The sequence below is a fragment of the Harpegnathos saltator genome, unplaced genomic scaffold (assembly GCF_003227715.2).
Source record: "Harpegnathos saltator strain DR-91 unplaced genomic scaffold, Hsal_v8.6 scaffold320, whole genome shotgun sequence".
Taxonomy (NCBI): domain Eukaryota; kingdom Metazoa; phylum Arthropoda; class Insecta; order Hymenoptera; family Formicidae; genus Harpegnathos; species Harpegnathos saltator.
Window position 1 is genome coordinate 97,716 of NW_020230118.1, and position 27,875 is coordinate 125,590.

Consider the following 27,875-nt stretch of genomic DNA (forward strand, 5'->3'; position numbering starts at 1 on the left):
GTCTCTCTCTCTCTCTCTCTCTCTCTCCCGGTGCGTACGATGAATTCCAAAGTGCACGCGCGCCGGTGTGATATTCGGTACGCAATCGAGTTATCAGCGGTGGAAAAGGCACTCGGAGAGATAACGTCGATTGTTTGGAGCAATTATAGCGTCGTAATGACGGCGATAAGAGCGCCTTTACCACGCTTTACCACTCCGTGCGAATTAATTACACTCGCCGTTCAATAACGATTCGGGAATCTCGCGACGAGATTCTGCGCCCACGCGACGAATCAGCGGAATGATAACTCGGCTGGATGACGACGCCGGGTTGCGAGTGCGAAGGCTCACGTGCGGCAGGAAATTAGCCTGATACTAATGAAGGTAATGAAGGTACATTTGTCACTTGAATGATACAAGTACACTGGGAGATGGACGAATTATCACACGCACAAAGGGAACAATCTTATGCTCCGTGTAAAAAGTTCCCTTTATTATATTTATGAATACTATATTTATGAATACTTATAAATACTTATATCGTGTCAATAATAAATATTTTATTCAGTCGCTATAAGATCGATTCGCGTACGCGTCGATATATCATGATTTAAATAACAAATTTATTTGTTGGCCATTTAAGTACGTAATTGTATTATTTGTCTCATGAATTATTTATTTTATGTATTTCCTATTCCCTCCTCTCCCAGTTAGTAAGAGCCCACCTAATTTTCGCTCCGCTTCCTCTCAGCCTTTAGACTTATCGCGCGTTTGAAAAAGGTTTTCCCCACTGATACAGATTGTACCGTTATTGCAATTTACAGCTATACAAATATACGAGCACCGTAAGACCAGTTGCGACTTGACTCGCCTGCTAGATCCTAATGGTCGCGGGACTTATCGATATGTCGTTTCACCGACGACGGCCTTGCTCGCTCTCTTATCCGGCGAGAGATTTCGCGTCTTATCACCGGTCAGGCGCGTGCTCGTGCGCGCGGCTTCGACAAAGCGCCCGCGACAGGACGCGCGGCGGCGGCCGACACGCGTATCGCATACGACAGGTTTAAAGAGCGAGCGAGAGGGAGAGAGAGCGCCGTCGCGGCCGATCACGCTTCCGATTGCCTTTATCGTCGCACGACGCGCTCGTGCCCGCGCATGTCGGGTTTTCGCTGCTTTTTCCTCTGGCTTTTTCTCAAATTCGACGGCCGCTCGTCGTCCGCGCGGGAACGCTCGAACGATTCGATTTCGCGAATTGTGCATTCATCAATACGAACGGTTAATTCTACCCGGTACAATCTAACCTAATCTAACCTGATGTAACATCCTCCCTGCGAAATATTGTACAATAACGACGGCGTCGGATTATCATTTATAGTTGCGTATATAATATTATATAATTATATATATGTCTATATATATTACATATAATAATTTTACATACATTTGTATACGGGTTGATATTGCAAAACTATATAGTTTTGAAGAACATGTATGTCAAAGGATGTTTTTTGCTCGTATAATATATTAATAAATAACACATACATATATATATATATTAATATATTAATAAACAACGCATCACCGCGATGGGTTATTTATTCGTAAGCCCTCAACCCGCCTCTTGGAGATCCTTTTGTGGCGAGTCGCCGTCTCAAATTGCTCTAATGACTTGCTCAATTTTATCGAACTTGATAGAGAGAGAGAGAGAGAGAGAGAGAGAGAGAGAGAGAGAGAGAGAGAAAAGAGAGAGAGGGGGAAAGGGGAAGTGAAGAAGATTAGGCGCGTGACGCGCGCACGCGTCACGCGTAAATCGCGTCGCGACGTTGTTTACGTGCTGTTCGCAGATCTTTTTCACGGGGAGACGCGTCACTCATACGGATCACAAAAGCGACACACGTATCTTCCTTCGTCCACTGCGTTGCCTTGTATCTTTGCATACGCAAGCGAGTGGCGCGCAATAGACCCGTTTTGCGCGCAAACATCTTCTTACGCAGGCGGGAAGACCACCAGAGCGCGACGAGGACGACGAAGGATTCTCCTCATCACACTTGGCTGCCTTCCGGCTGATCGGCTGCATTTGCGTTATCTCGCAGACGAGCCTGAGCGCTGATATTTTAAATTTCTCGTTTTTACTGCGTCTTACTTTTTCCCCCCCACTCCCTCGCGAGCATTTCGACCGTCGCGACATGTATGACGGTGTGAGCACGGCGGAAGGAGCGAGCAAGCGAGCGACAGTCAGACAGAGAAAGAGATAGAGAAGGAGGGGGGGGGGGACAAGCGCGACTCGACGATTCGAATTCAGCATGCGTTTAGAGAAGACGCGCGCGCGCGCGCGAGGTGTCTCTCCATCTCTCTCAACCTCTCGGAGTCCTCATTATGCAATAGACAATTATGAAAGTTTAATTGCACCTCACCTTGAACGCGCGTGCGAGAATAAAACGTTCGAAGGCTGCGCGTGTGCGACTGCTGCCGGTTGCGCCCTCTCGATGTCGGCAAATAAGCGCGTTTCATAAGTCGAACTTAGCGAATTCTCCGACGGAACGGCATACACGAGCGAGTGCGAGTCTACGCTTTTACGCAAGCCTCTCTCTGTCTCTCTCTTTCTCTTCGCGAACGAGTGACGAGAGAGCCTGTAGCCGAGTTTCGCGCGCCGTTGTGTCAAACGAAACGTCGAACCGACCGAAAGTGAGAGCTCTTTTCCCTTTTGCTTCTCCCGCGACGAGGAAAAAACGAGCGACGCAATTCGACGTCGCTTATCGACGAATATTAGCACCGTCGCTCGGCCCCTTCCGTTATTCGCTTCTCCGGCTCTCCGGAGGAATTTCCTCGTTAAGAGCGTCGTTAAAATGAAAATTAGACGTTCGCCGGACAGCGAGAAGACGAAGTGCGCGCGCTTCGCGCGGTAAACACCGGCGCGTGCGCGCATGCGCGATAGAGGGCGGAAAAAACACGCGCGTGTCACGGATCGCTCGATGGGCGAGATTAACGATCGACTTAATTTTCGGTGAGCCGCGCGCAAGAAGGGGGCGTCATAATCGCGACGAGGACACGGCCGCGCGATAATCGCCCGGCGACGACGTAATCGATGCCGGCGGACGGGAGTAACGCGTCGCGAGCGCAAATTTCTACGTGCCAACGCGCCAAGGTGAGTTTATAATGCACGCTCTGGCCCCTCTGTGACATAATTCCTCCGTGAGTCCCGAGGCGCGTCTCCGCCGCCTCGTCCTTGACAAATAAGTACACTCGCCCCGTGAGAGCGCGCAATCCAAAGGTGACGCGATATTCCTGACTCAATGATATTTGCCAATTTGGTAAATAGCCGCCGAAGCGCTCCTATGGCCGCGTCTCGCTCGCACGCGCGACTCGTGCGTCGCTCGATCGAGTATAATTAGAAATCAGAAGCGCCGCGAGGGCGAGCGTTCGGGGGATCATACGGAGTGTGCCGTTACTGCCTGATGCGCCACATTGTCATTGACGCGCTTCGAGAAACGAAACCCGACGAATAATGCCCGTTTCTACCAACCTGTGGTGGTTCATTCAACTATGGCTATTCCATCGGAATTGACCAATCGCATTTGTCAATTCTGACAAATATCGGCAGACGCGACCAATCCCGCTGGAACGACCAGCCGGTTGAGAGTACCAACCAAGGTTGGTAGGAACGGCTGGCGTGAGAGCTATCCATCGGTTATTAACTCGGCTTAAAAGCAGAGTGAAAAATGCCGTGGCACTTTCACTCGGTGCGATGACAGTGGCGCGACCTGGCCGTTGAAAATCGCGGGAGTGACCCCGGGTGCACGACCTTGCTTCCAGACGTGGCAGCAACAAATTGAGCAATCGCACTCGTTGATTCGTGGGCCGTAAGGGGAATAATCGACTGGCTCTGGTTAATCTGCTTACTTCTTCTCGCTTTCGGGGTTACAGACCTGGGCTGAACGATTCGCTCGCGGGCTTGTTAGAGCGGACTCTGGCCCGTGTGAGCGGACGAAGGTATCTGAGTTATTGTTCAGAGCGGGGAATTCGCTCTGGCCAATAATGGAAAATTGCCCGAATTCGAGTCACCGGTAAGCACGCTGCTTTTCGAAACTTCGAGAACTCTCGAAGGAACACGAGAGCGGTTTTTCTCCTTCTCCCATTGCCTTCTCATCTCGTTTAGCTGTGCGCACCTCTCGGAAATTACGGCATCAGCCTGTAAACTCGCGCTAAAGATGTCCTTTTTCCTAGCCAAAACTTGCCAAAATTTTCATGTCCCGCCGACGAGGACGCTATTTGTCCTTCCTTAGCGTATCGAAGTTTCTTTGCTTATCAGATGCGCTGTCATAGTGACTTATCACCAGCTACTGACATTTTTGAAAATTGACGTTTGAAAAGATGGCAGGCGCGTTCCGCCCGACGACATTTTTCTTTTCGCTCGTCAAATTTCCGGCTATCCTCCCCTATCATCCTGCAGATCTACGATCTGGCAACTCTAGCTAATCAGATTCTCCCAAAAGGGAAAATGGCCGCCGGATCCGCGAATCTTCCGGGCGCGGAATCCTCCTCTCGAGGAATTCGCGTTTTATTTAATTTGCTCGCCGGGGCATGGATCTGGAATCATTCGTCTGCGATGCGGAAAGCACAGAGCGCCATAAGATAATCGCCGACAATCAGCGGCCCGCGGCGACCTGCCGGCCGCGCGCGACATTATTGGAGTCGTATCGCAACCTGCGGCGGGCTTCAGCGCGAGCTTCAACGGAACGGAAACGGGGTATACTTAGTTACGGGGAGCTCGTCGAGAGCTCGCGCGCCGCCCGGCGTATAAATTAGCGCGCGGTCTCGCCCGACGACAGGCGGTGCACACTCAGACGCGAACGCATTTCTCCCGATAGCATGTGTGGAGAAAAATGCTTCGCTGAGCGAGCCGACTTCCCGGCGAAATGCGAGCGACCCGGGGATTTCGAAGAAAGCAGAATTCTGCCTCGCCGAGGCGAGAAATTCCGGTTAATTCCGTCTAAACTCTAATAACTTCCGGCGGGAAATTTCCGCATCGTTGATATTTAGGGAGAAAATTCTTCTGATCAGACATCCCCAGACTTTCCCCGCGCGTTAGACGCTCCTGATCGAAGGCGGTAAGTTTTTGATGTGTTCGAGGCTTCGAAAGATTCAACGTCTGCGAAGTTTCAAATCGCGGATGTCCAGGAGCTTTCGCAAGATTCGAGGTGTCGAGGGGCTTGCAGTGGAGTTAATTCTTGTGACTGCAACGGGGTTTTGTGCGACTAATGTCGGATATTCACACTTTGAAATTTCGTCTCGAGGCTGGAGGAAGTCGAAGCTTCGAGCACGCTCTGTAGATTTAGTCACGATTGCGCGAGCTAATCTCTGCAATCCGTCATGACCAGGCAAAGCGGTAATTTTTTACATATTCAACGTTATAATTGCACAACGGCAGGTTGAAAGAGTTAAGGAAGGAGCAATATTTCTACACCTTGTCGTCACTTTGATTCCTGTCGCAAGTCGCTATCATCCAGATTCGTCAATAGCGGTTCGCAACCTTGCTCACATTTCGTGCGTTCCTAAACTTCGTCGCTATGAATGTGCCGTTACTTGAATATTTATACTAACTGACAGCTCGACATGCGAACATCACAATTTCTCGTCGTCCTCGTCACGTATCGAGCAATAGTCCAATTCACATTTTCTTCATTGTACTAAATTTTGCGGAAAAAGATCGAAAAAAGTTTCCAATTGTGAACCTCTCTTTAGACTTCTAAACTCGCTCGCAACGGTTCAACAATGTCTGAATTCGAAATTTCCCCACGCCGAGCACACACAATTTCAGCACACAAACGCGTTGAAAACGGCTCGAAATATCAATTCCAATATTTCCTATCTTTCTCATCACGTATCGAGCCGGCCATTTTTGCACACACACTCCCATCGTAAAAAAATACCCGCAATTTTGCGCGACCAACACGAGACGCGAACTTTAGGAGGAAAAAGCCGCTACTTCGTCGCTCAAAATTTCCCAACAATCTCGGTACATTTTAATGCCTAACGCTGAGGTACGGCCCTGAGCGGCGCGCGCGCACCATCGCGAGTGTATATATATACGCTTATTTTAACAAACCTATTTCTGATATTGTGCCACCGCAACGCGACGGAGAACTGTATCGAGATTAGAAGGCTTTAAACGAAATCGCCGCGCGCCGACGAATTCGCAATAAACGCGCGCCCGCCCCCTCCTAACCTCCCCCTGCTGTACAGCGGATGATACACCGGCAAGCCACGCGCATTCCCGCTTCTTTGAGCGAGCGAGCGAGCGAGCCTCGTGTCTTTCAGCGTTGAGTGCGTAGTCTTGGGTGAAGCTCCCCGACGACGACGACGACGACGACGGCGAGATCGTAGAGCAGACGCAGCGCGCTGTTACCCGATTTACCGGAGACGGCGCGTCATTATCGCGTCTAATTTTAACGACGTGCTCTCCTCGACGTGGATTCCGAGAGACGTCCTGAAACGTCCCTCGCATGAGAGTGCGCGCGCGTGCGCGTCGATAAAACGCTCGCGCGCCGGCAATCGGTCGCGCAATCTCGAGAGTGCGTTTTCTTTGCTCGCGCGTTTTTGCCTCTCTCATCCCGCGGCCGCCGGCGCGCGTGCGCGCACGCGCACGCGCGAGCTATACGAAACGTTGAGCAACTTCCGACTTGCTAGAGAGAAGTTGGACGGCTGACCCCCCTCCTTCCCTTGCCATCCCGCCGGGGCGCTTTTTGTCGCGCCCCTTTCGCGGGAATTATTAACTTGGGTAACGCGCGGACCGTGCGCCCTCTCTGTCGCTCTTGCGCGCCTTCCCTTCCTCGTACATCTCTCGGGCGTTATCAAAATTTACTGCGAATCGATTGCGTTGCCATAACGCCTACGCGCGAATGTGGAGCGAATAATAAAAGCCGAGGGGGAGGAAGGTGAGGCAGAGGGAAAAACGAGGCCTGGACAAGGTCGGCCGCGTCGAAGCAGCGACACACAAATGTCAAGGGATCCTGACATAGTTTCGGCTTCCCTCAAAGCGGACGTCAACGACGGCTGTCTCGGCCGACGACAGTGCCGTCTTCATCGCGCGAGCCGCCAGAGAGGAATGTGGTTCTCACGAGTTTTCCGGAGTCTCTTTCTCTCCCCTCTCTCTCTCTCTCTCTCTCTCTCTCCTTGCTTTTCTTTTTTCAGATGCGGTAGTTCAAAACATGCGGTCAACGGACTCACGCGCAGATCGATCTATCATGCGACGAGTTCCGTTCCGTTCTTTTAATTTCGATATTATCGGCCGGGTGTGATGTTGGTGGCGGTTCGAAATAGTTTTCCAGGCACCCGTCTCGACGGAAGATCGGTATCTCTTGGCATATATCCGGCTTTTCGCGTTAGGGCGCATTCACACCTTAGAAAAGCAGAACAGCAGAAGCCAAGAGAGTGACAGACATTGATAGTCTGTCTCTTTCGCAAGAAAGATGTGGATCCGCCTTTAGCCCCCGATACGCGTCTCGCTCTTGCGCCGTTAAACAGATAAAAATAAAATAAAATAAAATAAAATAATAAAAAATGGATTAAAAATTGATAAGCGTCGTTTCTCGGAGACGACGATTTATCAATTTCCGCAAACTTTCTTTCCCCGCCGCGAGTCTTCTTTATCGCGTCAAAGAAGCCGTTCGCCGGCGCCTCTTGATCGCGCTCGCGTTACCTCGCAACGATATTTCGCGAAAGGAAGCGTTTTGTTGCCAATTAACCCACTTGTTTGAGAGATCGCCCGCTCGCGGCGCGGAGAGAAAGATCGCTCCTTCGGTGCAGATTAATGGCGATTTACAGCCCGGCGAGTCGTTCCGTTCGAAATACCGTTTCGCGGCAACAATCTAACGATGACGACGACGGAGAAAAATGGTCTCAGCGTCGCTGGACTTACAGTTATTCTCAATGTCAGCCATATACCCTTGTCGCGTCTTATCGAGAAGATGATAATTGCAACACATGTATAGGCTATTATCATAAATACTGAAAATGGGTTTCTCTCTCTTGATTATGATTCGTTCACTATGCGATTATAATTGCAGACGCTTTTTTCTCAGTGCGACGAGACGCGAGCGAGAACGAGTTCTTCGCTCTGATGTCTCGCCAAACAGGGAAAAAAACATGCGATACTCGTATATGCACCCAAGGAGGCTGCGAGAGGCGTGCTTCTTGCGGATCGAACGCGAACTCCGAGATTCGCGAGGGAGCATTGAGAGAGAAGTATATAGAGAGGAGAACGCTTGTCGAAATTATAGTTACTTTTGGTGTCAGCTATATTCTTTCGTCGTTGTTTCCTCTTGCAAGAAGATCGCAGTAGACGAAAAGGATCTCGACTCGTGCAAGTGAACAAGGATCAGACGGGGAGACGAGGAACGATGTTCGTCGTGCTTCGCAAACGTTCGCTCGAACATTTAGATGCGTCGTATCTCGCTTGAGATAAGTGAAAACAACTTGATCGACTAGGAACCTTCTAATTAGGGATCGCTCTGTTCGCACAAGACTTTTTTCCGGATTCGATTCTCAAAGGGGAAACGGGAAATTCAGTTACATTAATAAAATATTTCCTCCTGCGGCAAAAAGGATCCTAATTCATGTAACTCGTTATGGAGCAGACGAAAATAGTCACAGTGGTCGAAAAAATTTGCCCGAACCTCAGCCCGAAATTTTCATCTTGGCTCAATATGTACAGGGTGTTTCGAAAAAAAAAGTCCAAATGGGGGTAAAAAGTTCTAGTAAACTTGCGTCGCAAAATTAATTTTATATTTTATAAAAATAATTAACGAAAGATTTTCCACATGTCCTCCTTTTTTTGCATCTTTGTATCATGAAATCCTTTAAAAAATTCCCGCTTTTTTAAATATTTAACAGGTGTTTTGTATTGTCTGATGTGATTTGCCCGACATTTAAACAGGTCCTTCGGTGAAAGATGGATTGGACGGGGTAGATTCATGCCTTGCCTCCTTTGCTCTCCTGATTTTAATTCCCTGGACTAACTTTTTGTGGGGTTTCCTCAAGGATACGGTGTACTCTTTACCTTTTGCTTTAATTAAAATAAATAATTGTCCATAACTCCGACAGTATTAATTTTTCGACCTATATTTGTCAGGACTTTCCTCCTCCTCCATTTTGCGCGTGCTATCTGCCCTTAAACTTCCAAACCCTTTTTTCAAACATTCTGTATATTCCGTTTTATGTTCATTTAATACCCTGAATCATCAAATACGACTTCGATTGTGTTTAATCTGCAATTTTCCCGAGAGGTGCTTTCAAAAAGCCACGAGCGGCAAGTTGCGCGCTTCGCGCTATTTAAAGTAGGACTCCGGTTAGTCCACGGAAATTAAACTCCTATCGATCTTCAGGCATCTACAAACGCCATAGACGGTCCAGGTCGAGAACGGGGCCAGAAAGTCGGGACCCACACGCGAGACTCGCCAAAATCGGCCAATCGGTCGATCGGGCTCCTGCCGCAGGAGTCCCCGTTCCTGCGACTGAGTCTCCCGCCTGGTCCCGCTATTGTTCCCGGAAAATTCAACAGTTGCACCACAAGACGATTGTCTCCTCCGCATACAAAGTTACTATCGCAAGCGTCACGGAGCAATACTCACACGCTGCGAGAACACCAAACGTCTTGCTCGCCTCGGCGAGGTGAGGTTAAGTTAGGTTAGGTTAGATAAGAAGACCGCGGGCTGCCTAGCTGGCGAATATCTAGTTTGGGCGAATATCGCGGATAATTATCGCGCCTCGACAGCACGGTACAATGACTCGTGGCGATAAACGATTAGATAGCCGCGTGCGCTGGTCGAAGAGAAGAATATTGCGCGTTTAATATCGCTAAGATTATCGCCCGGTCTGCGGATGGTGTTCGGCTGCTTCGAATTCAATGGCCGCCGAGTTGACGCTCGGCAAGTCAATAAGCGAGTCACAAGCAGCCGCGGTGGGCCTTTCATCGTCCCGAGGGTCGCCGTAAAATCACTCGAATTTCTCGCCTCGTGCGAGCTCCTGCGTTCTCTGATTGTCATTTTCGGCTCGCGACTTATCTCGGGCGAATGCAAAAGTCCTGATGGCTCCCTCACAGAGATGTGACTGGTCGAGTTTCATGGCGGTGCTTGAAGATGTGCAGCCCTCGCAAGGAGGGCTTTTTTAATCCAGCTGATCCTCCTCCTTTCATATTTGTCTCGTTTAAATTTCAATTTTAGAAATAAATTTTATTTTTATCTTACATTGAGGTCACACTTGTTGTAATATACACAAGGTGTTTGGTAACTCATGTGGTCACAGCCAGTGGAGGCATAGGACTGATTAAAACAAACATGTTTGTTTTAATTAGTTCTACGCTTTCATTGGCTATCGCTAGAGTTATCGAAAACAATCGTTTTTGGTCAAGTTAGTTAATCCGTCACAAAATCCATTTTTGGGACTTTTGACGTCGCTCAATAACCTCGGGAGCAAAATCAATTTTCATCTCCTTTTCACATCGCCTGCTGCGATTTAATTTCTCCGCACTGAGGAGAGCGTTCGGTGTTATATCTGCGACTGTAATCGCGCGATGAAGGAAGCATGGTCGGGATAACTATTTTTGTACCAGATAGCGGAATATCAGTGACGATAATCTTGTATGTGCATATTGCTGCACAGAGAATTTGCTGAGAATTCGTCGGTGATCGCACGGAAAGAGAAAGAGAAAGAGAAAGAGAGAGAGAGAGAGTTTGGTTGAACGAACAAATTTTCTGGTGAAACACGAACACGATTCGAAAATTCCGATTGGAGATTCCAGAGTTTTGAGTTAACCAGAAAAATCTTGACACCTTGGACTGCATTTTCCGGTAACCTCAATCGGGAAGTCCGTATCGCGTATTTGCATTTCGTCAGAAAATTCTTTCGCTCAACATTCCTCTCTCTGCGTGTCTGTCGGTCCTGACTTCAAGCACGGTGAAAAGTAACGCGAGAAATGATAAACAAAAAGATAAAAATAAAAACGCAAAATACTAGCTGACATTACGATGTAAGCGTAAAAACTGGTGCATCTCCACGCGAGACTTTTCGGCTATCTAACACACACTCACATAAGATATTAATCGCATTCAAAGCCGGAATAACAAACATAAATTATGAAGAGCGGACGTGTGAGTCAATCGGTCGATCAACAATTTTAATTTACCAACGAGTCGTTCCTTCTCGCCCGAAATTCAGAATGAGCTTTCTGAGACATCGCTTTATTATTTATCGCGCACCAGCAAGACTTTTTCGTCGGAGCAACAAGAAGATGCGGCGGGAGCGCTGGAAACGACTGTAACTTTAGCGAGATCAACTTTTAAAAGTTGTCGTCAAACACCCTACGCTAACTTTTTTTTGTCATGTTTGTAGCAAAGTATGTATTCAGAGTGTGATATAGTTTTGAAGGTTTTGCAAGAGACGGCACTAATGTCAGTTTTGTCGAAGACATTCCAATCACAGCTACTTTTTAATGTTTAACGTTTTTTAATGCTTTAATATTAATCCGCGATAATTAGTCATTTGCTAACAATAGACGCGGTAAAAATCATGTTAATACTATCTTAAAAAAAGGAAGCTTCTTAAAAAGCATCTTCGGTAAGCGTTGCTTTTATTTTTGATCAGAAGAAAACGGCGGTTGAAGGTCCATAGAATTCTGACAGAAACTTATGGTGATGTTGCTCCATCAATTAAGACATGCGAATATTAGTTTAGACCAGTGATTTTCAACCGGTCTGCCGTGAAAATTTTTAAGAATTTTAATCGTCACCTTTTTATTACAAATTATAATAAATTGTTTTGTTTTATTTTTTGGCCGTGATGGTGCATTTTGTTTGTGTTAATAAATAAATAAAAAAGGTATATTCTTTTTTATATACTTTTTTTATCATCATAATTTATATGCCGCGGAAGTTTAACTATAGGCTCACAAGTGTGCCGTAAAAGATAAAAAAGATTGAAAAACACTGTTTTAGATGATTCAACAGTGGTGATTTCAATGTTAACAACAAAAATCGCTCGGGAAAAACCAAAAAAGCTTGAAAATGCAGATTTGCAAGCGTTATTGAACGAAAATCCAGTACAATCCACTTCAAAACTTGCCAGAGCATTAGATGTTGCTCGTACAGTTACTAAATGTTTACATGATATGGGGAAGATTGACAAAGAAAGAAAACTGGGTTCCACATCGATTATCGGAAAATGTCATTGCGAACCGGTTGGACATTTGCATTTCGTTGATCGCCAGACCAAAAATGAAGACTTTTTTTGTATGGAATTGTCGCTGGGGATGAAAAATGGATCTATTTCGATAATCCCAAACGAAAAAAATTATGATCCAGGTCAACCAGCAACATCTATTTCGAGGCGCAATATTCACGGTTCAAAGGTATTGCTGTGTGTATCTGGTGGAATCAAGAAGGCGCTGTGTATTATGAACTGTTAAATCCGAGTGAAACCGTCACCGCTGATCGTTATCGACAACAATTATACAAATTGAAGCGAGCAGCGGAACAAAAACGATCACCGATTGCGAGTAAACGACACAAAGTGACCCTTCTTCGCGACAATGCTCGACCTCATGTCGCATTATCAGCGAAGCAAACGCTATTAGAATGGAACGGGAAGTCTTACCGCAGCCAGCGTATTCTCCAGACATTGCTCTATCCGATTATCACTTGTACCGGTCGATGCAACATGCTCTAGAGGATACATACTTTCATAACTTGGAACAAGTGCGAAAATTTCTTGAGAATTGGATCGACTCCAAGGGAGAAATCTTTTTATCGTCGTGGGATCCATCTCTTGCCAGAAAAAATGGGAAAAGTTGTAGAAAACGATGGAAAATATCTTGATCAAGGTATTCGTTCATTATCTTGTTTAAGTAAATTAGCTTTTGCGAGAAAAACCACAAACTACATCACTCATCCTGATACACGGTAGAGAATTGATCTGTTTTACGATATAATGATGTCATCCGTAGCGCGAAAACGATAAATATACTTATAAAATTACAAAATAATGATAAAGTTAGTGCTGTCAGTGGTTATGTCTTCCAGCATCGAAGATCGAAACAAAAGTAGGATGAGTCCGAAATTTCACTCATGGCAGCCTCTAAGGGTCAACCTCTCTCTCTCTCTCTCTCTTACTCTTTCTTTCCGTATGTAATTACTACGTAATACCTGCGGTTCGACACGGCTTGTTAGTTAGCGACAGCATTTCTCAGCCGTTGCGTTCGCGTTATCAGCTCGCGTCAACGAAAGAATCGATGTCTTTTCTTCGAGCATTCATTTCGCATCGCGACCGATAACAGTCGCCGACGACAATGCGCGACGATAATCGCCGCTGAGAAAGAGAGAGAGAGAGAGAGAAAGACAGAGAGATACGGAAGTCGTTCAACGAGGTCGAATTCGAGCAGTCATATGATAAACTCGCCGCGCGAATCGCCGAGCGAGGCGACAGAATTCGGCCGAGGCGTAAACAATATTGTTGTTCCGACCGACGACGCACATGTGCTATACGTCAAATAGGGAGGGAGCGGGGGAGAGCGGGAGGGGATATTAGTGCGACACGTTCGCTGGAGATACGAGGTGAACGGCACACTCCATAAAAAGAAGTTTTACGACTTTCCGAATGGACCCGCGCGCTTAAAAGTCATTACACACATCGTGAGAAATTGTGCTTTGCTCAGCGCTCGCGCGAGCGTGAAAAGCGCAGTTTTCGTTTCGGCGGCGTTGGAAATCGAGGCTGGAAGAGCGAAACGCGGAGGATGAGATCGTTCGGACTGATCGGTGACGACGAGCGATTTTGTGGAAGGAATTTCTGGTCTCCTCCAAGCGAATTTGCCATATGAGAGAAAGAAATTCCCCCCCTCCCCTTCTCTCGAGATGTCTTTGGCTCGTTCATTGTGTGATCCGGCTGATCCTCTTTCTCGAGATGCGCTTCTTTTGTTCATTTCCGTTCATCTCCGAGTCGCATTTTCGGTTCTAAGGAGCAGAAATTTCCTTCCCCTCAGCTGCATTGCGTTTCGTTCATCGTCACGTTGATTCGACCCATTTTTTGCTCTCCGTGTGTTCGTCAATTTTTAAGCTCTTGGCCGTTAACGACGGAAATATTCGCGGAAAGAGAGAAGTATGTGCCATCGTGATTCCTGACTTTTTGTCGCCTTTCGTGTTCGTAATTTCGTAATTTTTATTATTTCTCCTCTCGCGGAGATTTCCGTGAAGACTGGAGTTTTCTCGTGTAAATCTTCAAGGACCTGCGAAGGGCGAAAAATTCGAAGGACTTTGAATTTTCCGTCCTTCGAAGGACTTCGAAGGATCAGGAACTCTGTTTCCTTCGCCTGTGTCGCGCTTCGTTCCCGTTCATAAATTCTACGAGATTCTTCGTATACATTTCCAAAAGATCCACGAGGCAAATTCGGGTTTCGAAGGACCAGAAACTCCGTTTCCTTCAGCCGAGCCACGCGCGCTCTCGATCTTCGCTCATCGCCGCGTCAGTTGAAACAAACTCCTGTCACCGTCGACAACGGTTCGTCGTGCCGCGCTCGGCGATATTAAACTCGGGACAAATCGACGACAAGATCGGCCGAGGCGAAATCGAATTAGCATCGCCGGGCGGGATATAACCCGATTAGAATTCGCGCGCTCGGAGTGTCAGCGAAATAGAAACGTTACCGGTCGCTGCGAGTGAATAATTAACGCTCGCACGTCAGAGATCGCGAGGAGCGAGTTTTTCAGCGAGACGAGAGAGCTTTATCGATACAGACGCGGAGGAAGGACTCAAAGAGGTGCAGGCGCGGACATGTTTCGACAAAACTGTCGCGATGTTTGTTTTCGAACCGTCGAAAATGATCGATCGCGAGCGTGCGCGCGACACTCGGCAAAAGTCTTCCGCTCCGCATCTGCCGGTGCATCGAGTTATGTAACAGCCGGTCTCGGATTTTTCAGCGTGTGGGAGCCGATCGTGTCAGGTCGGCGATTTTTCTGCGGAATTCTCGTGGCAAATCTGGATGTTCACTTCGTCGGTGCGAGCGTCGACTACGGGCGACTGTCCATTTTATCTCGCGTCTTGTTATCAGGGACATGCAAAAATTCCCATCGTTTTTAAGGTAGCGTTTTTTTATTAACACTAGAACACTACACTACGCGCGCGTTATTTAGCTTTTGTATTATATTGAAAAGAACACAACATTTGCACCAATAAAAAAAATAACTGCGGTCCGAATAAGTAAATTTTTAAGTCAATCTTGTGAGGTTTAACCACGAGTAACCACCAACTGTCAAAATGCACATGACGGTGCATGTGCGATCAAATAAGGCGCGACGCGACAACCAATCAACATCGCGGAAAAGAGGCTTCAACATTTCGATATAAATTCGATACATTACATTTGATAAAAAAGGAGAAATTAGAACAATACAAGCGCGTGCTACAGTAAATATTAGAAATCATAAAAATAATCTCTATAATGTAATATGGATTAATGTCAACGTTTAACATTTCTATTAGAACATCCTAAAAGATTGACAGATACGATTAGTTATGCGATACGAGTTACGCATACAATATGTGTCATGGAGCTTCAGCCTTAGCAAAAATATGACGACTGAGTGAGCGTTTAATAATAATAAAAAAAAAAAAGAAGAAGAGAAAGCGTTTAATAATTTAATAGAAAGTTTAACAGTTTCACTTCGAATACTTCGTATCTTGATTGGAAGAAGTCGCCTAAAATCACCGCCTGATACAACAATAAAAAAAAAAGAAGGAAAAGGACTAGTGACACAGTAATCTTTGGTCAAAATATTTTCCGGCGTTATCTGCTACTCTTGAAATCTTTCCGGCAAAAAATGGATACCATGATAAAAGAAGCCTTTGCTCTTGAAATGACCAAAATTATCGATGAATTGTCGTGCTTCCTCAACATTGCGAAATCGTGTTCCAGAAAAAGACCGCGCTGAATTGAGCGAAATAAGTGAAAATCCGATGGGGCAATATCTGGGGAATAGGCTGCGGTAGGACTTGCCATTGCAATTCCATTAAAGTTTCCCGGATCGTCGATGCGACATAGGGGGGGCCCGGCATTATCACACGGAAGAATCACTTTGTTCTGCTTTGTCGCGAAATATGGCCGTTTCTCGATCAATTACTCACTCAACTGTCTCGATTGTCGACTGTATAATTCCGCGGTGACAGTCCGAGATGGTTTTAACAGCTCCTAATACAGCGCTCCTTGCTTATCCTACCAGGTCCACGCAGGAGGATCTTATGATACCATGGATATCATAATTCATTTTGGCTGTGACGTAGAAGGTTCTCCGGGATTCACCCACGATCTTTTGCGATTGGGATTGTCATAATAAATCCACTTTTCGTCTCCGGTCATAATTCGATACAAAAAAGACTTGTGCTTGTGTCTATTAAGCGGCGAAAGGCAAACGGTGACTCGGCTGGCTCGATAGCGTTCTCGGATAATTCATGGGGAACGCATTTTCCCTCCTTCAGAATTTTCCCCTCATCTCATGCAAGCATCGAATTACGGTGCTGCTCTGATTAACATGTAACCTTCTCGCAAGTTCTACACTCGATTGAATCGAATCTTCTCGCAATAACGCTTCCAAGTTATCCGAACTCATTTCTCGCGGTCGCCCGGCACGCTCCTCGTCTTTCAAGTCAAATCACCACTTTTAAAGTCGCCGAAATCACTCGTGACATGAACTTTCAGTTATCGTTCCCACGCCATAAGTTTCGTTAGTGATTCCGATTGCTTCGGCAGCGCTGTTTTGCGCCGATGAAGTAAAAAAGCAGACGATGACGAAGACGAATATGCGTCTTATCGGCTTCCACCTTCGTACAAATTAAAAATGTTTGTGTCAATGAATATGACTTATTATGCATCAGTTTCTACGCAGATTTCGACCAATACTGACATAATCTAACAAAGATGCGTCGCAACTTTAGTAACGGAATCATCTAATCTCCAGAAAATCTGTCACTTTTCATCGATACAGCAATTTTTATATACACATATCGGTATGTAATCGTATCCGTCGTAGCGGAGAGGAGGTTAAGAGGGGCAGAGGAAGTCCTCGTTGAACATGAAAAAAATAGCGAGTCGACATCGTTCGTTTGATCGGCCGGAGAATCAGGAATCCCTTGAAGTTGGATAATTCTGTCAACGTGGCGCGGCAACCTAGTATTTTTACGTCGTCGTGACTTTACAAGATACAGAATGTACACGCGCCGTTTTCACCTCGTTTACCCTGCGCAAAATCGTCACGACACGTGAATGCGAATCGCCTCATTCTGCCGTACGGAAGAATTCGAAATTACTTCTCGCACGAGCCGCCGACAAGTGCGGCCGCGGGATCACACGCGAGTGTTGCTAACACGTGCTCGGTATTAATTTTATTTCAAGTCAACCCGCGCGATCCTTCGAGATAACGAGTGCCGTCAGTCGAAGCACCCGAGGACAGGCGAGACGCGTTCGGCAAGAACTCTGCGGGCTTCATGTATCGTCTAAATGCGTTCGCTCTTCCAATATATTTCATATTGAACGAATCATCGAACGGATTATGGTAAATTCCACAGTATTACTCGGATTTGTCGTCTCGCTAATACTTGTATAAATAATTCAGATATCTTTCATGATTCCTTTTGTACATTTAGGACTACAGTAATTCGTTCCGTAACAATGCAGAATTTACAATCGGCATAATATTATGTGATATAAAAAAAAAAAAAAGACGGAAAATTTGTATTTTAACTAATATTTTAATTAAAATTTGCATCTTAACTGTATCAAGATTTCCTAGGTTGTTATCATTTTCAAGCAATGTACATCAAAGGGTTTACACCTGCATATTATGAATAAATAAATAAATAAATAGACAAAGAAGTCGCCGGAATCGGGAGGGAAAAACATCTGTCGAATTAGAGCAACAATAAGCGCGGGCCGAGCGGCACTTCCTCGATATCTCGATACCTCGAAATCGAGTTTCGCGAGAACTCGAGATTCCCCCCTCCCCTCTCGGTCCAAACGCACGCATTTCGCTTATACATCGTCGTGAAATCGAATCGAACTTCCTCCCCCGCGCACCTTCGTCAACTCGCCGAAACTCGCGGGCCGAATTTGCCTTCAGGAGAAGCGGAAGCTCCGTTTCTCCGGCGAAGCTGGTGCGGAATTCTCGACTCATGGGGACTCAGAGGTCGCGTCCGGTCCGTTTCTCCCGAGAGAACCTCCCGAACTTCTCTCCTTGGCAAAAGTCTCGCGCGCGTTATTCGAGGCGATCTCAAGACCCGCTCGCGACATCTCGACGACCCCGGCGTGGGGGGGGGGACTTCGAAGGTGTCGGGGGCGCGTGCGGACGATCGTAACGCTCGGTGACCTACAAAGAAGAGAGCCATCGGAGATTTACGGATGGACACGGCTCTTCGCCTCTCCTCGTCTCTCCGAGAGTCGCGCGCGCGTCTTTCCGTAGGACGGATGATCGCTTCCTCCGGCGGTTCTCCTTCCTCCTCCTCCTCCTCGTCCTCGGCCCGCTCCTCCGCCACCACCTCGTTCCGCCGCTGCTCTGTTCCTCTCGTTCTTGCCTTCTCCGTCGCTCCTCGTCGCCGCGTGTCTCGCGTCTTTTTCTCGCTCACGCGGCCCAACCGAGCCCAACGACGACGACCGCGGCGGCGACGGCGGCGGCGGCGGCGGTGGCGGAGCAGGATGGAATGACACATCTTTAGAACAATCACCCGTTGTGAAAGCGCCTAGAGCCGAGAAGCGAGCCGAGTCGAGCCGCGCCGGTCGGAATATCCAGCGCCGCGAGATGTAATAACGAGCTCGAGAACGGCGCGCGACGAGAGATCGCGGGCGTTTCTCGCCGATCGATGCGGGATCTCGTGTCGAGCGCGCGCGCCAGGGGAGAGAGAGAGAGAGAGAGAGAGAAGAGCGGAGAAAGACGGCGGTAAATATCAACAGACTGTGCGCCGTTTCGGCGAATTCAAGGCTCGGCTTCTCGGCGAGTATGCCATACGCGCGACATCGCTGGGAAAAATCTGCGGCATAAACGCGCCGCGGGCGGCAAATTTCCGCGGAATCTCCGAATGAGCGACGCGCTCTCGAGAGAGTCAGACCCTCTCGGTCGCTCTTGGCATCGCGCGCGGATCGGGCTGTCTATTATTACGCGTTTTGTAACTTTGCGAAACGCGAGCGGCCGATGATGATCGATGACTCTCCCTTCCTCTTCTCACTGCTTCCTCAACCCCTTTTCGCCCCCTGGCTTCTTTCCCCTTTCCCTTCGACCCTCTTCGTCCGTATAAATTTACAATTACATTTTATTTCTCATTAATTTCCTCAGATCGGAGGTAAGACGGAGGCCGGAGCTGCCTCGAGAGGCGAAGTTCACCTTCAGCAGAAGAATGAAATGACTTGCGGAGGTCGGGGAGGAAGAAGGTGCCGCCGGAGAAAATATTCATGTATATCACCTTCGGGACGAAAGGAGCGGCTCGAGGGAGATGGAAAGCGAGCAGGAGCCGACTCGAATCGCGGCAGTCGGGGGAGACTTCGACGCGGCGATCACGCTTCGCGGAGATGCCGACGAGGGAGAGTCAACGAGGGAAGTTCGGCGATGAGGCGTAGGATAACAAGGCCCGATTGGCGAAGTTTCATCCAAGACGCGATCCCGTCGTATCTTCGATCGATCAAAGCGCGCAGCGAGAGAGTCGCTCGCGAGATTCGTTATCACTTAGAAAGCGATCCACTTCGACTCCGGGGCGAACTGACGGGAGGTTGTTGGAAATAAACGGCGAGAGCGCGAGAGAGAGAGAGGGAGAGAGAGAGAGAGAGAGGCACAGCCGACTCGGAGGAGATCACACGGTCGACCACGACGTGCACATTCGGTTTCGCTGCTTGGGCTTTGCACATTTCTCCCGGAACGCCTCGAAAGCTCCGGACGTCCCGTGGGAGAGATAACCCCCGAATTCCGGGAACCATTCAAAAACAAACACGGTCGCCCCGAAGGGGACAAAGTCCTTCAGGTAATCCTTCAGGAGATCTCACTTGGGAGAAGCGTGTCCAACGTCTTGTTCGATCCGTCTTGAAAGTCTGTGCGCGACGCGGCTTTCGAAACGTCTTCGGCGTCTTCGCTGCAACGACGCTGCAAGACGAGAAAAGAAAGCGCCGCTGCGGGTCGCACGGTTCCCCGGGGTATCGCGGAGTCGAGAAGCATCAGCTGGAGCAAAGAACCACTCACCTTGTGGAGGACACCGGCGGTCGTAATTATTATCCTCGAGCGGGGCGGCCGGCTGATTCTCCGCTGCTCGCTGACGGTGTATAATCCAAGACATGCAGTGTACGGTGCACACACGCGGTCAGCGAGATAGATAGAGATAAAGAGATAGAGAGAGAGAGAGAGAGAGAGAAAGCGAGACAAGGAGACGTATGCACGCGCGTACTCGCCTATATATATATGTAGCTATACATATATACACACACGATTCGCCGCGCAGGAACGCGTATCCGGTGCGACGTAGCGACGGTGCGAGACGTCAACACACTGGAGAGAAAAGAGAGGAACGTAGATCACACAGAGCACACTATTTCCCGTCGCGCGCATCCACGAGCGAACGCAGCGTCGTAGCTGTCCCCCACGTTAATGGTCATCGTCCGTCGCCAGGACAGGCAGGACGACCGGGCACTGTCACTCGGCCGCTCGGCGTGGCCACGATCCGCGATGCCACCGGCCGTTCATCACCTCGTTACAGGCGCGACACGCGAGAATAGACGAGACGGTGACGACGACGACGACGACGACGACGACGACGAGACGTTGGCGACAATACCGAGTAGGAGAGAACGCGCGCGCGAGGCGAACGGAAGCGTATGTGAGTGAGAGAGAGAGAGAGAGAAAGAGAGAGAGAGTGTGGAACGCACAACAAACGCGCTCCGCACCAGCTACGAGCCGACTGAAGCCGACTACAGGCCACAACCGGTCGTAGAGTCTTGCACGCGCGTGCGACTCCGACGCGATGCGCCGCGCCCCCCCCACCCCGACGCACGCCGGCCGAGCGCGCGGCCGGAGAGGGGATTCTCTCTTACTCCTCCGCGCGCCGTGGCCGATACCGGCTGCGTGCGGAGTGCGCTCTCGCCGGCGTGCTGCCGCGACGGAGCGCGGCGCTTTTCCGCGCCGCGGGATTCTCCTCGCTGTGCAAAAGAGAAAGAGAGAGAGAGAACGAGAACGCGTGTACGCGTTCTCTCGCAGCCGAGGAGACGAGTAGCGACGGGCGCGTTCTTCTCTCACGACGACGGAGGGAACCCGAGACACGAAACGGCTACGAGAGCAACCGTGCGCCGCGTTCTCCCTCTTTCCCGCCGCCGCGCGCGTTGTTTCGCCTCTTTCTTTCTTTCTTCCTCGCTCTCGCGCGCGCATACGCACGTACACGCGAGAGAGAGAGAGAGAGAGAGAGAGAGAGAGAGAGAGAGAGAGAGAGAGAGAGAGAGAGAGCGTACTCCCGCGGAAACTTTATTTATATCCACCGGCCGCGGCGGCCGCGCGCCTCAGTCTGTCACGGGCGCAGCGTCGGTGCGGAAGCCGCCGCGAGCTTCGCTCCCCGCGAGGCACGTGGACGACGGGATGCGGCGACGGCGGCGGCGGCGTCGAGCGAGCGTAATTCGATTTATTTAGCGCCGCGACGAACTTGTGAATATACGCGTTCCGTATGCCGACGAGTCGGCCGATAAGATAAGCGCTCTTCTCAGGGTCTCTCTCTCTCCCTCCCTCCCCCCTCTTTCTCTCTCTCGTTCTCACCCGCTCGCTCTCGGCTCAAGCGGCGCACGCGGAAGCACGCGACGCGGGGAACGAGATAATAAAAAGAAACAGGAAGAGCAATAGGGAGGAGAGAAGAGAGAGGCGTCCTCTTGGTATTCCCCGGACGGCTGATTCCGACTGCTCGGCTGAGTGACTACTCTGCGCGCCAGGTAGCATTGGCCCCGCTAAACGGTTGAAAGTAATACTGTCTAGTGAGAGGCTGTTGGGACCGACGACGACGTTGCTCTCGCTCATTCGTCCATCCCCGCCCCCTCAGTCCCTTCTCCCGCTCGTCTTCCTTCTTCGTTCTCGCGCGCGCTCTCTCTCTCTTTCTCTCTTTCCCTCCCTCCCTCTATCCCTCCGGCCTCGTCGCTGCTTCTCTCTCTTCTGTTCCTTATCACAGCAGCAGCAGACTTCTCTCTCTCTCTCTCTCTCTCTCTCTCTCTCTCTCTCTCTCTCTCTCTTTCTCGCTCTCTCTCTCTCTCTCTCTCTCTCGCTCTCTCGCTCTTTCTCGCCCTCGCCGGAACGCACGGCGGCCTGTGTGTCCTTGTCCCGCGTCGTCGTCGTCATGATCTCGCGTCTCTCCTGCGCACGCACATAGACCAAAAGTATGTGCGTGTATACGTACGTTGTAGCCCACGGTTGGGTGAAACTCACCGCTGACGGTGCTCGTGGTGGTAGCAATACATGCGAACGGCACGAGCACCGTTATCGCTGTAGTGGTGATCGCCGCTACGGCGTTCCTCGCTACGACGGCCGAGTGTGCGCGCCACTGCGTCGGGTGGGGACAACGTGACACGCACACACGTGCGGTTACGCCTGTGCATGCTCGGCCGCCATCTGGCGGGAAGGAAGCGCGGCGACGGCGACACGTGTATAGAGCGCGACAATGATGCTCTCACGGCGCTCCGCGCTGCGAACGGGATCGTCCGTCTGGCGAAGCGCGAGCCGCGCCTCAGCGACTAGTGAAAAATTGCCGATGGAGGAACGACCGGCCCGAACAACGCGACGTACCTACGCACATTTGTCCCTAAGATACCCAGACCGGAATTATGAGTGGTATCATTGACGAGCCGTGTACGTTGCGGCAGACGCGTATGCTCCGTCACCGCCGCCGCCGTCGGGTTGGTAGGGTGCAGACGTAGGCAGAAGAGAGACGCGTCTGCGCCGAGCGAGGGGAAGGAGCGAGAAGCGCGACGGACGGGCAGGGGTGGAAGGGCGTGTGCGAGAACGAGACGGAGCGCACAGGATGCGCAGGGGTTGAGGCAGCGCGTGAGCGAGGGGTCGCTCTCCTCCGTGCGACCGAGAGGAGTTGTCGCTGCCGGTGGGGCGGTTTGACCTGAGCTCTAGTTCCCCTCCATTCAATCCACGGCCACAATATCGGTTATAGCGAGCCACTGTTGCCAGATTGCGCGCCTCCACGGCGGCGGCGGCGGCGGCGGCGGCGGCAGTGGCGGCGTGTGGGTGGAGCCGTATGATAGAGGGAAAGGACCTCACTCTCCTTCTCTCTCTCTCTCTCTCTCCCCCCTCTCTCTCTCTCTCTCTCTCTCTCTCTCTCTCCCCCTTTCTCTTTCTCTCTCGCTCGCTCGCTCGCTCGCTCGCTCGCTCGCTCTCTCCTTTACTCCATCTGTCCTTCTCGTATTCTCTCGTACCCATGACGCCACCGCAACGCGTCTTTCTCTCTCTCTCTCTCTCTCTCTCTCTCTCTTTCTCGTCCTCATACGCGTTACTCGGATCCGAGAAACCGGCGCGTCTGTCGTCTACCTCTCTCTCTCTCTCTCTCTCTCTCTCTCTCTCTCTCTCTCTCTCTCTCTTACCCCTTCCTCGCTCCCCTAGCCGTTCGCTCACCCTCTCGGCGGGTTTATCTCCGTCTCTCTTTGTCTGCCGCCCGGCTCTTTCCGCCACGGCGTCGTTCTCCGTCTTCCGTTGTCGGCTGCTCCCGACGCCGCTGTGTGTTGTCGCTACCGGGACGTACACAGACCCCTACTACCAAACCTGGCTAGCCGCATGTAGCGTTTCTACATGTGTGCCCTCCGGAGAACTTATGCACCAGCGGGGCAGGCAGGCAGGCAGCCGGGCAGGTATGCGTGTCTGTATCGATACGTCTCTCCCGATGACTCGTCGCCTATACGGCGAGTGTAGGTACGCGCCGCTCGCGCGAGTCGACTACAGGACAGCTTCGCGCGCGAAGCAGCGGTCGAGCGGGGAGCTTTGCGCGGTAATCCACGTTCCGCTACCGAATCGCCGCGCTCGCGCGCACACCTTCCGCGTACGATGATCCCAGCGATTTTTCTCGTCGATCCCGAGTTCGCTGACTAGACTCCTCTGCGCGACCGTGTGCCGACCTGCCCTACGGCCTTCGCGTCTCCGTCTAATTCGGACGCGTGCGTCGTGGTTTATTGTCTCGGAGAAAAATGCCCGACCGGATGAAAGAATTTTCCTCTCAGGTATAAACGACATCCGGAAATTCTGCTCGAGGTTATCGGAATCCAGTCCAAACGATCAATCTGCTTAATTGAAACGCAGAATTCTGTCTTACTTTCAGCCGGGGTTTCTGAATCGTTCGTGTGTCGCCAGATAATCGGCTCACTCAAGCACAGATCTTTTATGTATCTGGATGGACGACGTACATGTAAATTTGGCAGCGACTTTACCGGTCGATTTGGAAAGGTTGCACGCGGTAAGTATTTATCGCACAAAGTGACGAAGTAGAAACAGGGGTGACGAGGGATATGAAAAAGTTGATGAAAATTTGCTCAGGACATGTAAAATGCAGCAGTGTGAAAATTCAATGTGACTTTTAGTAAATTTGTTACCGCGTCAATATGATGTAAAATTTACATCGTGCAAATTTCATGATCAATTCGATGCAGCATATTTGCCTCGTAGATGTAATTCAAAAGTTGCAAGGTTTCCATCACACACACACACACACTCGATTATCTCGCAATCACGAAAGTCTATCCAGAAATAGTTGCAATACTATTTGAAATTCCAAGGCCGAATACGGACTCGACTACTTACAGTCGAATCTTGTACTTAAGATTGTCTTTATCTGTAGACGCTACGCAGTCAATATAACATACGATCTTAAATATAAGACCCGACTATGAATACCGCCTATAGCCCGACCTCAGGTCTCTTCAGCTCAACTTTTCGTCTCTTTTGAGCGAAACAGGTCTGTATATAATCCAACGTTGGAGGGAGAAGAAACAAAGTCCCGAAAGCAATACTGGTTCAACCAAGGAAAGAACAGCGTTCTTATACAGTCTGCCTTCAGATGCTTCGTAGCTAATGACGTTCAGCTAAAAGATGAACTCAAGACGACTTTAAACGTTCGACTATGAACAACGCCTCAAGTGTGAATTATCACGGAGCGAGGAACTTATCATGAAGCGCAATCGTATTATCAACAATGAAATTGGACGCCTGGCTGACGCGGCGAAGCGAGCGCCGCTCGCGACAGACACGCGAGTCTCACTTTTGACAGGACGGCCGAAAAACTCGAGACAAACGAGCGTTCTGGATTTATACCGTTCCACGGGTACACAGTGAGAAAAATGTAGCGCGTGTACGGGCGCGCTCACACACATTCCGTTAATACATTCTGAAGGTATCTCCTCTCAGCCGGTCCAGGAGCTGAAGACGCCGGGATCGAGAACGTCGGAACGGGATTTCGCGTTTGAACGTTCGTTCGGACGGATTTGTGTAGACGCAGTCGAGGGAAGACCGAGACAGGGAACAGAAGGGACTGATTTTTACCGCGCCACAACGGCGCGAATCATTACTCAGCTGTTATTGAACAGATGCCGAAGCGCTTGACGAACGTTAAAGCGAAGTCGATAACGTTGAAGCGATCGGGGTCTCGGGGTCTTATACCAGTGACGAGCGATCTCGACTCGATTTTTAGAAAATCGATCTTTTCCCCCGGAAGTGGACTTTCTAAATCCCTTCGAACGTTGACCCCTGTTGAATCCTCCGTTAAACGAACGACTTTGACAAATAAATCGGTCAACGCGGATCGAAAGTCGATTCCCCATTGAAAGAATCGGTTTGCACAAAAATCGAACAGGAGAGAATGGATTTCGGAGGAAAGAGGTTGAAGTTTGCTGAAAATCGAATCGGGATCGGCCATCGGCAGATTTTATGCAAATGTGCGCTGTTTTGTTCCGCCATATTTAGCGAAACAACAAGCGCGTGCGGACATTTTTTCTCGCAAACTTTCCACATATTCCCAAGCTGCTAGATTCAGTCACGAAAGAACAGCAACGCGGGACTTTTGTGTCGGGCGAACATTTGCACGAAATGACGCTCGAAATCCTGCGCGAGCAATCGACATGAACCCCGGATGGCGGCCGATGTTGAAGCTGGCTTCACAGTTTTCGACGATGGCATCCCCTTAGCGCGTGGATCGCCACTGATCACTCCAACGCTCGACTCAACTTTCATTCACCAAGGACACGCGATGAAATAAACGCAATTCGCCGTGCGTATATCCGTCCGCTCATTTCGTCAGCAGGCTGTCACAGCCTACCGGCTGCATATTGGATTTTTCGCACGCGGTTGCCCACTTTTATACGTTTATATTGGCGGCCGATTCGGCCAGTCAGCGTGTCGATTACCCGCGTCTCAGGCATGATTTCAACGTTATTCGGAACCTCCGTCCGGCGAAACGACGCGGCGCGTGGCGGAAAATGGGTCCGACAACGGTGATTACGCTCGAGCAGCGTAGCCTGGTACACCCGGCGATCAGCGCGAGCCGGGAGACCTCGTTACGTGTCACGGATGTTTAGAATGATACATATGCGCGCTTTGGACAATCGTCGTCGTCGTCGTCATCGTCATCGAGTATCTTTCGCCGAGCGGCAGCCTCGCGGAGAACGGCGTTGCCTCGCGCGCCGTGGAGTGTTGCTGTACCACTATCGCTGTACTATATTGCACTATCGTCGCCGTATTGCGCGACACTACATGGTCGTGTCCGTTTTATGAAATTAACCGTGTCGGCGCGACCCTCCGCGCGACCTGTCATTTGGTCGACGATGTATCGACACAGATTCCCCCCGCGCGGTATCCAGATATAGCGCTGTGTAAATACCGTCGACATGTTGACTGCCGCGGTGATTCCCGTTGATTGCGCAACGGCTTGAGTGACAATTGAATTAGCGAAGATCTGGCTGGATCAGCCCAGATAGATGGACGGACGTACGTAAATTTGCCGGCAGGCTTGCTCGTCTTACATCACGCGATGCGTGAAGATGGTGTCGTCCGCGAGTCGTCCTCCTCACGTGACACCTGTGCGAGGGCCAGCAGCGTTGCCGCGCGAGTGTCAATTAATATAACAATCGAATGGCGATGAGGCGCGAACGATATAGAACGAAAATAAAAAATTATGATACAGATGCCGAAGTAAAAGGGTAACACGAAGCTTAACCTTTTGAAGCGTACACTTTTCCCCACGCGCAATTTTCGTCGAACTCCCCTGATGAAGGGTTTTTCAATCCGCTGAATACGAATCTGAGGTCGGAAATTAGAATTTTTCAGAATTCAAGATGGCGGGTCGAAATGCTCGAAATTAGACTGATCTACATCAAATTGCGTATCTGAAGGTTTTTGGGCTCATTGATTACGAATCTGAAATTGAAATCGAGAAATTCAAGATGACGGATCAAATTGTGGAAATTAGACCGATTCGCATCGAATTGTCCGCCATCTTGAGTTTCTCAATTTCGACTTCAGATTCGTAATCAGCCACCCAAAAAACCCCCGGATACACAATTTGCTATGAATCAGTCTAATTTTCACGATTTCGATCCGCCATCTTTAATTTTGGAAAACATACAATTCTAACCTCATGTTCGTAATCAGCGACCTCGAAAACCCCCGGAAAACAAATTTGAGGACAATTATTATCAGGGCGAAATTTTTAGTACTTACGACAGATTTTATGCAATCTATGTTTTTTTCAAAATTGGAATCGCCATATTAATACAAATTTTGAGAATTTTGAAATTTCGACTTCATTACTATTAGAAAAGTAAGAAGTGAAGAAATATTTTTTTATTCAGTTCGACGAGGCGTGACTTATAT

General features: G+C 49.5%; 1 protein-coding gene across 1 annotated transcript in view; it reads right to left on the minus strand.

The window, feature by feature from the left end:
• Positions 1 to 20,975, minus strand: part of tna (Zinc finger MIZ domain-containing protein tonalli) — a 60,287-nt gene extending 39,312 nt beyond the window's left edge. The window contains exon 1 of the mRNA XM_011146253.2: positions 20,235 to 20,975. The gene's annotated coding sequence lies outside the window, so the exon portion shown is untranslated. The remainder of the gene's footprint in view (positions 1 to 20,234) is intronic.
• Between the last annotated feature and the right edge of the window lie 6,900 nt (positions 20,976 to 27,875).